Here is a 15,633-nt window from a genome sequence, read left to right on the forward strand (position 1 = left end):
ATCTTGACAAAATAAACAACTCTTTAGGAAACAAAAAAACTTCCACAGTCTACTGGTTCCGAGTTATATGGAGTTAAAGAAAAACATATCGAAAATATGGTTTTCTCTTTCGGTTTTTCTGCTTACAAACAACAACAACAACAATGTTAGGTAAGCAAAAAAACCGAAACAGAAAGAAAAACCATATTTTCGTCATTTTTTTCCTTAACTCCATATAAATCGGAACCAGTAGGCTGTGGAAATTTAACGTCTCCGAAAGAGTTGTTTATGTTGTCATGATAAACAACTTTGCTGAAAACATCAAGTCTCCAAAACGTCAGAGAAAGAAGTTAGATTAAGGCGCCATCTTTGCGGAAGAGTTTTGAACTATATGCTTCTGTCAATAAATGGTCCTTATTATGATAAGAAACTTTGCCCAAGACACCAAGTCGCGGAAATGCTTCGTTTCGAAGATATTAATTTTGCTCCGCTAGATTGCATTCCTGGCCCAGTGTGCATTGCACAGTGGTCCAGAATGCTGATTTACCTGGAAGGATATGTTTTGAGCCTGAAATTGAAACTTTAGACTAAAAGTCTCTTCTACACATTTGTTCCTTATAGTTAGACCCTCATTTTTGAACAATTAATTCTTGGGTGGTTCGTATTATCATTGAAACCAACTTTTTTGTATCTCTTAAATTGGCCGATTTAGAGCTATTTTCTTGAATTAAGTTAGGGTGCCTCTAAAAAACATTTGTTTTGGTCTAGTTTTCTTATTTCAAACTTCTCAGCAAAGATGTCTTCAAATAAATCTTTAAATCTTTTCAAGGCGCAAATTTTTGCTGCACAAAGATTGTAGATATCTTTCGTCGATCAAAAGCTATTGAAGTTTTTCTGCTAAAAATATGCCCTTTTCAACTATCTCTGGTTGGGGCAAACAAAAAAAAAATTATGGCATTTGGCAATACAGGTCGGACTCGATTATCTGGAGACTCGATTATCCGGGGTTCGATTATCCGGAATTTTAGACTCGATTATCCGGAGTATTTTTTTTTGCGTTTTTTTTTAGTTTTTATGCAGACCTTTGAAATAATTTAGTATTATAATAAACAATATGATTATTTTAACAATATTGGATGTAGCTAAGAGGAGGGGCAGATTTGATTTTTTTTTTGTGATTCGATTATCCGGAGAATTTGATTATCCGGAGTGAAAAAATATGAATAAATACAAATTGATTTTATAAGAGTTTAAACAATAACATAAAGGTATTTTTTCATATTCTTTAAAATAACATACGCCCTTATAAATGCCGCTAAAAACTTTATTTTTCCCCAAACCAGAGATATTACATATAAAAAGGGAATATTTTTACTAGAAAAACCTTAAAAACTCGTGATCGGCGAAAGATATCGACAAGCTCTGTACAGCAAAAATTTGCGCCTTTTAAAGATCTAAAAGTTATTTGAAGACATCTCTGCTGAAAATTTGAAATAAGAAAACTTGATAAAAATACTATTTTTTTAGGGACACCCTAACTCAATTTAGGAAAATTGCTCTAAAACGGTCAATTCAAGAGATATTTTTTTTAAATTGCTTGAAATTAGGTCAGCTATAACATTGCCAAAGAACGTATACCTTAATTTCTTCAAAGAAAAAAGTTAGATGTTTGATTTCAATGGTAATAAGAACCAACCTAGAATTCATTGCCATTAAAATGAGGGCCTAACTTTAACGAACTACTTTGTTGAATACACTTTTTGTCTAAAATTTCAATTTCAGGTTCAAAACTTATCCTTCCAGCTAAATTTGTATTCTGGCCCAGTGTGCATTGGTGTACTTGGCGTGAAGAATAGGGCAAAACAATCCAGACCAATGCGTCTTACTGTAAGAAGCAGTGTTGCTCTTAAAGCAGTTGATGAATTAAACACTGCAAAAAATTCAAAAACCATATTTGCAACTTTTCATGAAATGTCACAGAACTTTACGCGGTTTAGAGTGTAAACTTATATGATATGGACACTCGATTTATTTGCATCATATTGTGTACCGGTAAAGCTATCGGTCTCGAAATCAATTCATAACTAATTAACTTGAAGATTATTCAAAATTAAGTGGCAGCTAATTAAATTTCACTTAAGAACACATAGCAAGCTAACTCGTAAAGTATTATCGAAAAAAAAAAGTTCACTTTTCCCATAGTAATTTCCATATAAAATTTAAAGAGTCAGTGCAGTATGAGATCGCTACCAAATCAACTCAAATTTCCGAAAGAAAGATCAGTGGGGTGGAGCAAAATCTAAATTTTGAACCACCCTATTGACTATAGTATATATAGTAGGAGATGCTTAACGACAAATATCATGATTGATTATTGATAATAGTGGTCTACACTCATTGTAGCACGGAAACTAGTCCGATAGCTGTGGGCTCTCCTCACTGTTGAGCTTGATCAAGCTTAATAACCTTTGATTGACATCAGCAAATCGCTGTATGAAGGGCCAAAAACGAATGGATTCCAACAACTTGATCAGTCAATTGGTCAGAAAACGAGCCATCTAACAGGAAGATGCCTCAATCAATTGGAAGAAGAGCCCGCTCTTTATCCACGAAATGTTAGCAACAGGGAGTTGAAATTTTCAATCTCCACATCCAAATCGCTTCAATTGGGTGGCGGTGGTCCTTCTCTCTCCCAACATTAAATGTTGGGAAGGGAAGGTTATTTAGATGCTTAACGACAAATATCAGACTTAAAGTGTTCATAGAACTACCAGAACGTCGGTGGCATGAACAGCTCACTCGCCGAATACCAGCTAGCATGCAGCGACGCATGCTACGACATATACGCCTTCTCGGAAACCTGGCTGAATAACAACACTTTGTCAAAGCAGTTGTTTAACGATACATATTCCGTCTACCGTCAAGATCGATCAACCCTCAACAGCAACAAGACCTCCGGTGGTGGAGTCCTTCTGGCCATTCGCTCCTGCTTCGTATCTCGCTTACTGAAACCTCCTGAAGATTCGACGGTTGAGCATCTGTGGGTTGCAATTTCAACTCTAAGTGGTACAATCTATATCTGCGTGATATACGTTCCTCCCGACCGCGTTAACGACCACAGCCTGATTGAGAAGCATGCACTTTCGCTGGATTGGATTGTCTCTCAAATGGATGCCAGGGACAGCATCGTCATCTTGGGCGATTTGGGCGTTTGCTCGATCTGTGCTGTCGGGGAGGATTTGGGACAAAGCTGCTCTGTTACCCATGCTCCGGCACCGCTCGTCAAAAACTGCAGACATCATTCACCTCTACTGTTGACGCTTGCAATCGATCCTGAGAACCGCTTCCAAGACCACGCCGAAACCGTCTTCTACAACTTTCACAAAGGAGACTTCGAGCGAATGAATAACTTTCTCGCTAATGTGGATTGGAATGCGACACTAGACTCCGGGGATGCGAATCTGGCTGCCTCGACCATGTGTGGTATCATATTCTACGCTATCGATCAGTTTGTGCCTAAAAAACTACGGTGTAAACCTGCCAAACCCGCCTGGTCGAACTCTGATCTTAAGCATCTGAAAAAGGTGAAAAGGGCTGCACTGAGGAAACACAGTAAATATCACACAGATTCTACGAAGGCTAATTACGTCCGCGCCAACAACGAGTACAGAGATCTCAATGCAAGCTTGTACAACGCACATCAGTCTCACTTGCAGAGTCGTCTCAAAGCTAATCCTAAGGAATTCTGGCGATATGTGAACGAGAAACGGAAAGAAACGGGATTGCCGTCCAATATGACTGATGGCGTTACTGATGCCAACTCCGTCGCAGATATCGCCAATATGTTTCGCACACAATTCAGCAGCGTTTTTTCAGACGAAGTTCCTGATGCTCAGGAAATTGCTGCTGCCACGAGTAATGTCCCTCGTACGTCGGTGTTTGGTTCTCCATTCACCATCCACAGCGACATGGTGATTTCAGCCGGGAAACAGATGAAAACATCAACAGGATCTGGTCCAGATGGTATTCCCTCATTAGTACTGAAACGTTGCTTAGACACTCTCTCAGAGCCCTTAGCTAAGGTCTTCAACTTGTCAATGACCTCCGGAGTTTTTCCAGAATGTTGGAAGGATTCGTTTGTTTTCCCTGTTCACAAAAAAGGTTGCAAGCAGACTGTCGCCAATTACCGCGGAATAACTGCATTGAGTGCTATCTCCAAACTATTCGAGCTAATTGTCCTGGAAAAGTTGGTTCAAGACTGCTCGTACAGTATTTCTCAGGATCAACACGGCTTCATGCCTAAGCGCTCGACGACGACTAATCTAACTGTTTTTACATCGTTCATTATTCGTGAGATTGAACGTGGCCATCAAGTTGACGCCATATACACCGACCTCTCTGCAGCTTTCGATAGAGTGAACCATGAAATTACCATCTCTTAATATGACAAAATGGGTGTTCATGGGAGTCTACTTACCTGGCTTCGCTCCTATCTGACTGGCAGATCTATGTCTGTTAAGATCGGTGACTACGCTTCTCCACCCTTCATGGTTACATCTGGTGTTCCTCAAGGCAGCCACCTGGGGCCATTGCTTTTCCTGTTGTATATGAACGACGTGAACTTGATCCTCAAATGCCTTAAACTCTCGTACGCCGACGACATGAAGCTCTACTACGTAATAAAAGGGCCTCAAGACGCTCATTTCCTCCACCAAGAACTTGAAGTCTTTGATGATTGGTGCCGGATAAACAGGATGTCTTTAAATGTGTCCAAGTGCTCGGTCATCTCCTTTGGCCGTAAACGGGTGATGCATTTCCACGATTACACCTATGTTGTATCTAAAGCTTCATCGCAGCTAGGATTTTTATTCCGTTTCGCCAAAAGCTTCAAGGACGTGTATTGCCTGAAGGCTTTATACTGTTCCCTGGTTCGACCTATACTGGAATAATCTGCCGTTGTTTGGTCGCCATTCTATCAGAATGCCATCCATAGAATTGAAGCTGTTCAGCGAAAATTTATTCGCTTTGCGTTGCGACACCTTCGTTGGCGCGACCCGCGTAACTTGCCGAGGTATGAAAGTCGCTGTAACCTCATCGACCTGGAGCTCTTGGAAGGAAGGCGTAATGTGGCGAAGGCTTGTTTCGTTGCGGATCTTCTGCAAGGGAACGTCGACTGCTCCACACATCTCAGTCTTCTTGACATCAACACTCAACGACGGGACCTCCGGCTGCATGCGTTCTTCAACAACCGGCGTTCGAGGACCAACTATGGCGTACACGAACCAATGTTGAGTATGTGCCGCGTTTTCAATAGTTGTTATTATGTGTTGGATTTTAATGTGTCCCGCGAGAAAAATAAGCGTAGCTTTAAGAGATGTTTGCGTTAATTTTGTGTTTGAAGCAGTTTTGATGTTTAGATATAGAAAATTGTCATTAGGGTAACTATTTTATCTGTTGACAAGTAGAAATAAATAAATAGAGAAAATGGGATTTGTCGTTAAGCATCTGCAACTATGTAATTCGTTAAGTTTACGCATAAAAACATAATTATTTAAAGCATAGTATATACTTTTAAGTACGAATAATATTTTTGATAGTATGGTGGCTGCTTAAAAATGTCAAAAATCATCATCATACAGAGTGTAAAATATGATCAAATCTCTGGATCTTGAAGAAAAGCTCTCAACCAACAGCAAGTAAGAAGGAAATTTTTTCTTGACAATTTCAGCTCAGTTTGATCAGTTCTAGGCAAAATCAAATTTTAATTGAACTGTTTATAATTTGAATTGTTTATCAGATGCAATTCATGCGCAACCAATCTGAAGCTCGCCATGGAACAAGAGAAACAAGAAAAACAAATTCACCGATAATCAAACAAAATAAATGAGTTAAAATCAGGTGCGGTCTGAGCAATCAGAAACACAGACAGAGGAAAAGATGGGCAACTTCCTACCCCTGAACTTGTCTCTTTTTTTTCGTTTGCAACAACACTGACGCTTCCATCCGCACTCCATCCTCCTTTGCTGACAGCTTGTCAGCCAATAGAGCAGCAGCAGCAGCAATTCTCCTATAAAAAGTCAATCATTGCAATTCGTTTGGTCGACTGGCCGGCAAAAGGGGGGAAATTTTACATTCATTATAGCAAAACGACACAATGGCTGCCGTTATGTGGTAGGTTCAAATAGATAGAGCCACCGCCGCAGGCCCGGGAGAAAAAGTTGTTCATTTTACAATCTTGCGGGAACATATGGGCGAATCTGCTATGGCGGTGGACTGATTATTTTTTGCCTTCGCTGGGGCCTCTTGGTGTGTACTGCCCGGAGTACAATTTACTTAATTTAATAATGATGCTCCCCCGTGCTCGTCACTTGTTGTCGGTCGATAAGGGGCACATTTTTTCCGATCTCTCTCTCTCTGTCTCTCCCTCGCTGGGTTGATATGAAAAAGGGAAAGATTCCCGCAAGTGTCAGCAACCGTGGAGAATACATAATGATCTACTGGCGGGTACAAAACACTAGAGAACCCGGTCTCGATGCCTCGATGATGCATTGTTTCGCGAAAGAAGTCAATCCGAAGTAATTCCTGTGGAATGTTCGTTGAAGTTACCATCGAAAGTAAGTGATGAACCTCGTTGCCTATAAAGAAATTTGGATGTAGTTTTGAGTTTCCATAATTTATTCCACGAAAAGTGCACCGCTGCCGTCCAGATTGGTGGTCGATGCTACGATGGCACACCGCACTCGGGTGATCATCAGACTATATGCAACCTGTGGCTGCTGCTTGTTGGCCTGTCAGTTGCAGTTGTTTACAAGATTTTTCTTCTTCATCAATGTTGCATCTCGCAGCAGAAGACACCGCAGCATCAGATGGTGTAATCTTTTTGATTCATCACTTTATTTATTTCAATGTGCATTCGGAATAAATACATATAAATTTCATTATTTAAAACAGTCCGATGTGATGTTCTAGCCTGGCTGGGAGTGCGGCGTTTGGCGTAATGAGCTCGTTGATATGAAGTTTTTTTTCTTCGTCAGCTCGTTTGCGGTTGCATTTGCTTTTGTTGCTGAGTCTGCCATTATGTCTAATAGAACGAGCATGGATGAGCCACCGTGTAGGGAAGTTTTTCTCCTTCTAATGACTTAATTTGCAACCGTAATTAATCGCTTCGTTTAGCCGGGGGTAGAATGCCAGATGAGTCAGATATCTCAAGATAAATTGACAGTTTACATAATTCGAGTCACTTAGCAATTTAGCTTTTTCTACATGGAAGAACCATGTGAATCATTTTTGGGTACAACTGTTGACTAGGTTTACAAGATGAAGAGTTTTAACTGTGATGCGATTGGCTTCGTCTTTTTCTTTATTTACCCATCGAAGTCCATAAGCGTCCTTCTTTTACATTAGGATGCATCATGGTTCAGGGTACCGTTTGGCCAATCACCCCATTTAAATAACTAAAAATTAACTTGCATTAAAAGACACATCTTCTCAAAGCTGAAAAGCTTATTATTAACAGAGCCCATCAATAAAAACAGACCATTCTAACATTTACCGAAGAACTACTTCGTGCAGCAAGCGAGCTAACTGGCTTGCATTTGACTGCAAATTTCATCACATTCCACCTAGAAAGCAAACCCCTTCGTCCAAAGAAACCAAAAAGACATGATTTAGGTGTAAAAATGAGTTATGACACCTTCCTCTCGTCTCTTCACCCTCAAGCAATGATAGCGTTAGCTGGCGCTCGCGTTCAGCTCCAAGCTGTTAATAAATCTGTCGAAGCACACGGCTAGGGAATTTTCCCCGTGGACGACGACGACATTCGACGACGAATGTCCGCCTGATTATAATTACATAAATCATAGCTCTCATTATCGACTGGGCTCTCTGCTGCCTCTCGCACTGACTGTCTGCGGCAGTGAGTGGTTGTTAGAAGTTGAAAACAGTGTCGCAGTTGTTTCTGGTTTCTGGCTGGCTACTGGCCCCCACGTGTAGGATGATTTGCCGATTCTGCGAAAATGCGTGGTGACAAATTTGCTGCCCGTTCAATAAATCTACCTGGTGGTCGGTTGGGATCGGAGGAAACTGTTGTTTGTTTAAGCTGCCCCGGCGATCGGTCGATGATTGAAGCTTTAATTGGCATCGAATATTGCGCCTGCCAGCGGAATAAATCAAACGTCGTCGCTCGGCCCGTACTTCACGTGGAGGTGTAATGTATGCGAAATTTATTCATATTAAGTTTGACATTGGTCATTTGTTTTCGTCAGTGGGATTATGCAGATTGAGGTAGAGTTTCATTATCAATGTTGAATTGTGAAATGGCGTGAATCGGAAAAGTAATGTGGTACAAGGGTCATTTGCATCGTATAAAGGAGTGCAGTGTAGCGTTGCCAGATACTAGATAAAATCGGTTGTAAATTGATATATATGTTGTAATTGATTTTAAAGCCCGTTAATAACATCGTCTCCATGGAATGAAAAATATTCACTGGCGAAAATAAACATGTTGAATTCAACAATACACGATGGAAATAATCCTGCAACAATGAAAGTCAAACAATTGGCCATGTGAAACAAAGAGTTACTTTACTTTCCCGTGCTTTTATTACTGTAAAAGTACAGCAATTTATCTTATTCATACGACCCAGTGCTGGAAAATGGCTGTCTTGATGCCAATGAGGTTAGGCTCTGTGGATCTCATTCGTCAGTTGACTTACATCCTAATTTGTTGTTTGCTTCAGTCGGATCAGTTATCAGTTCAGGAACCGCCGGAAAATACTACAGGTTCCAAGAAGCACTGCTTTCTGAATGCGGTTCAGTTCTCTCCGTAGTTCCAACTCTTCAATGGAACAATTCCGATCGCCGAGATTACTACCGGAACTATACGCACATCTTCCAGGTACCATATCTGCTTCAACTCATCTGCCATTGCGTGGTACTTCAATATCTTGGCCGAGAACGTTGACTGAACATTGCGATCTAATAGCGATATCAATGAGGGTTACTCGCTTCATTCTTTTGTCGTAGATCATAATTTCAGTGCGATTGGCACGATTTTGGACATCCGTAATGATCTCGCGATCACAGTATAGCTTTATGCAACTATTTTCCAGGGCCATGCGTCCAATGCAGCTCCTTCAGCTTCCACGATGCGACTTTATCTTCGACAGTTTTCACGTAGGACTACGTCTGTGATTTCTATTTGGGGGTACACTTTGTGAAAACCAAAAATGGAACATGTAACAAAAGTATGAAAGGTTTTGATCGTGCTCCTGGACCAATTTCAATGATTTTATCACCAATCGATTAAACATATTTCTACGCATCTGAAAAAAATTAATACCTAATGATTTTTAAAGATGTTACTATTGAAAATTGCACGAATGTGCAATTGTTGCTATTATAATTAAAATTATCACCGATTGCCTGTGAAAAGCGATTTCCCTAACACAGATTTGAATTCCCTCCGGTTTCACCAAACGGTGTTAATTCAATCACCGTGTGGTGAGTGGTGGTGTTCTCCAGTACAAAACGAAAGGCTCCCCGCAAGCAGCTAGCTATTAAGGCTGGCCTCAACCGGATTCAGTTCCAATCATAGTGTGTGGAGGTGTCCGGTCGTCAGCACCAGCAACAGTGCTTTCGGCGCGTGGCTTTGATCATTGTTCTCCAGTACACAACGAAAGCAGCAGCTCACATGAGCATCCATAGAAGGAGTAAGAAGCCGCACCGCTATTGATCGAAATCAGTAGCTCTTCGTGAGTCGCTGTGGATCATCTATGTTAAGCGCGTCACCCTCATTCCAAACAACATACAGCTCACCAGCCTCATCTGTGTTTATCACCCTAATAGCACAGCATTACGAGTGTACCCCATTAGGCATAAATACGTTATGCATACGGACGTTAGGCTTACGGACGATAGGCATAATGGACATTAGGCATAAAGTCATTAGGCATAATGGACGTTAGGCATAATATACGGTAGGCATAATGGACGTTAGGCTTAAAATTCCTTGCTGCTGTGCAACTCTGGCAATAAAAACTCAGCATAGTTTTGAACTATATCTTGAAATCAATCGCATCTAGAAATAAAAAAATCACACATTTGTTGTAATAAATTCTTACACACATATTGCAATTGTGTGAGAAAGAAGAAAAGGTTTTCCTAAGTATGAATAAAATATGATGCCAAAAAACAGCTCATGAAATGAAGAATGGTGAATTCTGTGGTTTTTCATTCAATAAGAAAAGAACATACCTGCTGCTTCCAGGATTTCCTGCCATACTTTTCGATAAAACAATTCTGTTTTTGTTGTCATCAGAATGAAAACTAGCGGAACCGTCTGCTGATGTAAAGGAGTGATACTTTCATGAATAGTGACGCGTTGCCGAAACTAACAAGGAGCTGTGGAAAACGTACCATCTGTAACCCAATACTTTGCCTGTCCAAGACGTCACAAGTTTTCATGAGTTCCAAAAATTAAGGCTCTATCATTATTGTCACCGAAGTCAGCAATCAATAGACGGTCCCCATTATCATTCTTCTGTAATTCATCGGGTACACACTTAGAAAAGTTAATGTAAATTTAGGTGCTCTGAGACCGACATATACGAGCGTCAATTTTTACATCAAATTGAGTCATAATAGACGCGAAATTAAAGCTTAATCAAACGTAATTTCGAACTTTTCAGTCTCAGAGCACTTATTTTTACATGACATGTTTGTTTACGTCTCATCCTTTATGTCAAAGATGGATTCCGTCACGTGTAAGATTAGGTATTCCTAAGTGTGTAGATTATGCCCAACGTTCATTATGCCTATCGTACATTATGCCTAACGTCGTGTACCCCAGCATTACTCAACCATCAGGACCACCATAAATTTGCAAAGGTGTATTTTTTGGACATTTGTCAAGGTCATCAATCCGATGTCAGCTCCCATATCAAGATAGAATTACGGCGTAACAGCTTTAGTAACCAATGACTTCTTTCGATGATGTCTTGAAAGTCAAGGCCCCTTACCCGACGGTAATGTTAGTTTGCGTGGGCGTGCCTTGCATTCCTAAAAATCAGCGAGAGAAGTCATTGTTTGCAAAAGCTGTTACGCCTAATTCCATCTCTATATAGATATGTTTAAATCAAACATACCATGTACTTTAAGGCAACACTGGGGTGCAGTTTAGAAAAAAGTGGTCTAATTTTGATCCACGTCACTCTTTAGTATGTTCATTGAAGCTGGCTTAAAAAAAAGTCAATACGAAGTAATACATCGAGAGACATCATCAAAATTTCCACCATACAACGTTATCGGGACATTTAAAAAAGTATGTGCCCCTCCAACTCAATCCATTGAGGAAACCGCGTCCTAAATAAATTGAGAGGGAACTCTACGAGTTTATGACATCAAATAACCTGGAATATGCAGAGGGAGTTCCGGTTCGCCTCCTAGCATCGTGCTATAAGGTACCAGGCGATAACCAGGGTAGTTGATCGATAGCTCGATGACGTCATTTCGTTGGCGTCTGCAATGGGAAATTCTCATAGCAGGCGTTGACGATGGGACGTTGTCGAGTTGTTGAATAGCAACTATCGTGGTAACTCACCGATTACCTGTCGGTCTGCCAAATTTGGAAAGACGTCTGCATTGAATTGTCTCATATAATAATATTCCGCCCACTATATCACAAGAAATTGCGAGTAGCTGAGTGGAATGGAGATAAGTTAAGCATTGGGTACAGGACCAAGTCTCACCTGGGTGGTGCCAAAAGATGAGCGCAATAGAATTGTAACAATCCCTTTTGTTACGCCCGCTCAGCCCACAAGTGACTCTAACCACACTCTGGGTCGGCTACTTTCCGCCGAGGTTTGCGAAATTAGAGGAAAAACCACAAGACAATTAATTTGATTACTGACGGCGATTTATTGAAATTTTACCCTAAGGGTCCCTAACAGCCCTATCTCTTCCTATCAATAAATACTCACAGTTTCTGTTTGTGTGTGGTGTCAGTGTCGGGCCCGTCGATGAACGCTCGCTGGTTGGTTCCGCAACGGATTGCACGATGTCTCCGTGCCTAGTCGTATCCTTGGTATCCTTCCTTGCCGTTCGCGCCAATCGTGCCGATTGCCCCGATTGCGCCGATCTGGCCACCCCGATATCTGGTGATGATCGTTCATGACAATCGTGCCGACTGCCCCGATTCCACCGTGTGCGTCGATTACGCTGATTGTACGGATCACACTGGTCTCGTTCTCTTGGATTCGCAGATTTCAAATCTCGCTTCGTCCACTTATGTCAGCTTACCGTTGTTTGCATGGCAGTGACAACTCTGGCAGTTTCGTAGAACCTTTCCACCGCTTTATGGAGAATAAATTTCATCACCAACTTTTCCTTCGTAAGCTAACGTGTGGGTGCTTTTCTGGTGCTCAAGCAAGTGACCGAGCCAATATATTTGCAATCTTCAGGAACGGGCGAATAGGCCTTTTTCTGTGGTTGTTGTAGGTAGCATCCACCCATCAGGCAGTACTGCTACCAAAAATACCAGCGTTTATGGGTGTATTGTGGGTGTGTCGTGTCACAGTGTGTTGTGTTTTTTTAATTTAGTCGTTAGCCGTCTTTTGCCTCCTAGATTAATTTAGTATGATACTTAGTTTAATTTATTTATTTGCATGAATTTTATTATTTATATAGCTTTTATATTTATTATTTTAGTTTGAATTAAGTCCCTATCTAGCTAGTTAAGATTTTATTTATGATTTTTCCTCTATACACATAAACAAATCCCCATTTGTGGTAAAAAAAAACTATGGACTGAGTGAACGAACGGAGTGACTTGTCACAGAATCATCAAGTTGCCATAAGGCACGGAATGAGACTATTGCATGGCTGGGTAGTCAAAGTCTTCCATTCGTTAGTCATTTCAGGTGGATTAGAACAGGTTTGGGGCGTTGGCCAGATTTGGATTTTTCAGATGTAATCCTGGATAGGACCCTGTCATTGAACGTCGCGTGAAAGTGGAACTTAATGAAGGCCTAAGTACTTTTTCGTAGTTTTTAGTTTTCGGATTTGAAAGATCGTCGGTTACAGTGGCCTGCTTACTGAGCAGAAAAACGCGGTCCCAGGTCCTTACATATCAAAGAAATTTATGGTAAAATCGCTTGTGTATCGTGTATTTTGCGAAACTTGTTGTTGTCGTTGGTTCCGGGTTTGAATGGATACACAAATTTGAGCAACGGTATTATGTGATATGAGGGGCTCGGTGGCTTTAGAGCAACCGTTTTTGCTTACTGAGCAGAACATCATGAGTCTAATCTCAGGCCCATCCACATTCAAGATTCGTCAATCGTTTTATTTGTTAATATGACTACATGGTAATAACAGCAACTCGGTGATTAAAAAGGTGCTCGTCTGCCTAGTGGCAAACGTTTTTGCTTACTGAGCAGAAAACCGTGGGTTTAGTCCCAAGCTCCTTCGCGTTATATGATCGTTAGGACATCAATTCAGCTTATCGTTTACCAAAACGAACCCTGCTGCAAACCCAACCCTCTTATCCAACATCCCAGTGATTCCTCGTGGAAGTGCAGAGGTGTTCTCGGCTTCCATCAAAGCGAGTGTCATGTCAACACAATCCTTCCCATTCCTTTCTTGACCTGTGTTCGGGCGCGGCCGGCGCTGGTATTGCCTAATTTAAGATCACCAGTTTTTACACATTGAGGATGATTGCTAGTCCCAAGCATCGTCTATTGATTCTCTGTGTAATTACAGCTGATCTGGCAGTAACAGAGTAGCAACCGTGGGCGGTCAATCAAACTCAAGCTCAAATAACCTGGAATATGCAGAATTGATTCTATTGAGTAGTTGGGGCATGGACGGTTCAACCGGTTATTCCCAGTATCATAAAACACTGCCAGACGAATGTCAAGATGATTCTGATGTATTCTCATCAATACTGTCTCCAATATGTGGCGAATAATCCGAACAAAATTATGTGATTTAACCGCATGCCTCAAAGCATTCGGTTTTGTAGACCATTCATCCTGCAAATCGTGAAAGAGAGTAGAGAGATAAATCTTGCTACAAAACAAGACGTGGAGAAAGAAATGCATGAACTAATACCAGTGAAATTTGATCTATTAAACGGAATCACAATCTTAGTTGATTTTAAATTTGCACTAAGTATGATTGACGGTAAGGTGTTAACATATATTTGTGGTAGTTCATCAATGCAGAACTGTCCTATTTGTGGGGCAACTCCAAACGTAATGAACAACATAGACAAATTAGAAGAAGGATTTCTATCCAACGTAGATACCATATTTAATGGTATATCTCTACTTCATGCATGGACTCGCTTCTTTGAATGTCTGCTGCATATTTCGTATCGTATGGAACTAAAGCAATGGAAAGTTTAAAAAATATCGAACTCACCATGCTAGAAAACGATCCAGAGTCGAAAATTTATATGATGCCTTCAATGGCAATGAATGATTTTCGAAGATTATGAAAACTGCTCAACAGTCGGTGATGATAACTGCAATGCATTGGAAGAACTTATGGAAGCTGTCGACGAAGTTGAAGAAGATTTTGCTAGTGATGATAGCAGTGCCGAATAATAAAAAAAATGTGCATTATTGAGAAAACAATAAAAAAAAAAGATTGAAATAAAATATATACCGTTTCTCACAGTTATTTTTTATTATAGTTACTTAAACACTCTTGAGTCATTCGTGACTTGTCCGGGTGAGATTTGAACTCGTAACTTTGGTGTGAGAGGTACGGATGATAACCACTACCCCGGAGTCATACCCGTAAAAGTTAATTTAATCCTCCCATTTTTCACTCATTCTGTTACCTATCTTATTACTGAAATAAACTAAGAAGAACGAATATAATCATTCTTTGAAATGGAAGCTATGTTGTAAAATTCACAATATGTTGTCCGTAAGTAAATGTTGCAGAAAAAGACTTGAAAATTTTATCAATAAAGATCAATTAAAAACTAAGCCCTTATCAAAACTTGTTCGTGAATCATCAAAATGTGTTCCTCGTCCCTTAGTTAATAATTACAACCATTCAGCATCTTACATTAAAGCAAAAATGAAGAAAATATTTTTGTCTGTCCCTTGTAGTTTTTAGGTCGCAATTCAGCTGGTAGTCTTCCTGCGCCAGCTGCAGGGCTCTGAACCCGTGGTCTGCCTCACGAACAGCACGGTAGACTTCATGACGGTTCTACGAAGTAGCTCCGCAACTGCTGAATCTGGGAAACACATAGCGCTTGGATATCAGTGATGCCTCTTCGTCCTTCATTCCATGGCAAGGTGACTCTCTTGACGGCCGAATTTGGGTGATGCATGTGATGCTTAGTGAACGCCACTCGTACTGCTCGTTCTATCGCCTCCAAGTCTGTTTTGGTTTCGCCTTCAATCATATTTTGAATCTTTTGCTGCTCGTTGATGCGGAAAGAGCCAGTATCCCCTACTTGACTCCGACGGATATTGACTGTTCGACATTTATCGACTCCAAACTCCATCCAAATGGTAGCCATAGTTGCATTGGATGAGTGGTCTGCTGAGGGGATTCATCGTAAGGCAGAACCACAGCGGACTGAAGGAATCGCCTAGAATAATTCCCCCAGATCGGTGGGCACATGTTTAACGTGCT

Source organism: Ochlerotatus camptorhynchus, unplaced genomic scaffold (genome assembly GCF_037179485.1).
Source record: "Ochlerotatus camptorhynchus isolate MF236.1 unplaced genomic scaffold, CSIRO-AGI_Acam_v1.1 ptg000167l, whole genome shotgun sequence".
Lineage (NCBI taxonomy): Eukaryota > Metazoa > Arthropoda > Insecta > Diptera > Culicidae > Ochlerotatus > Ochlerotatus camptorhynchus.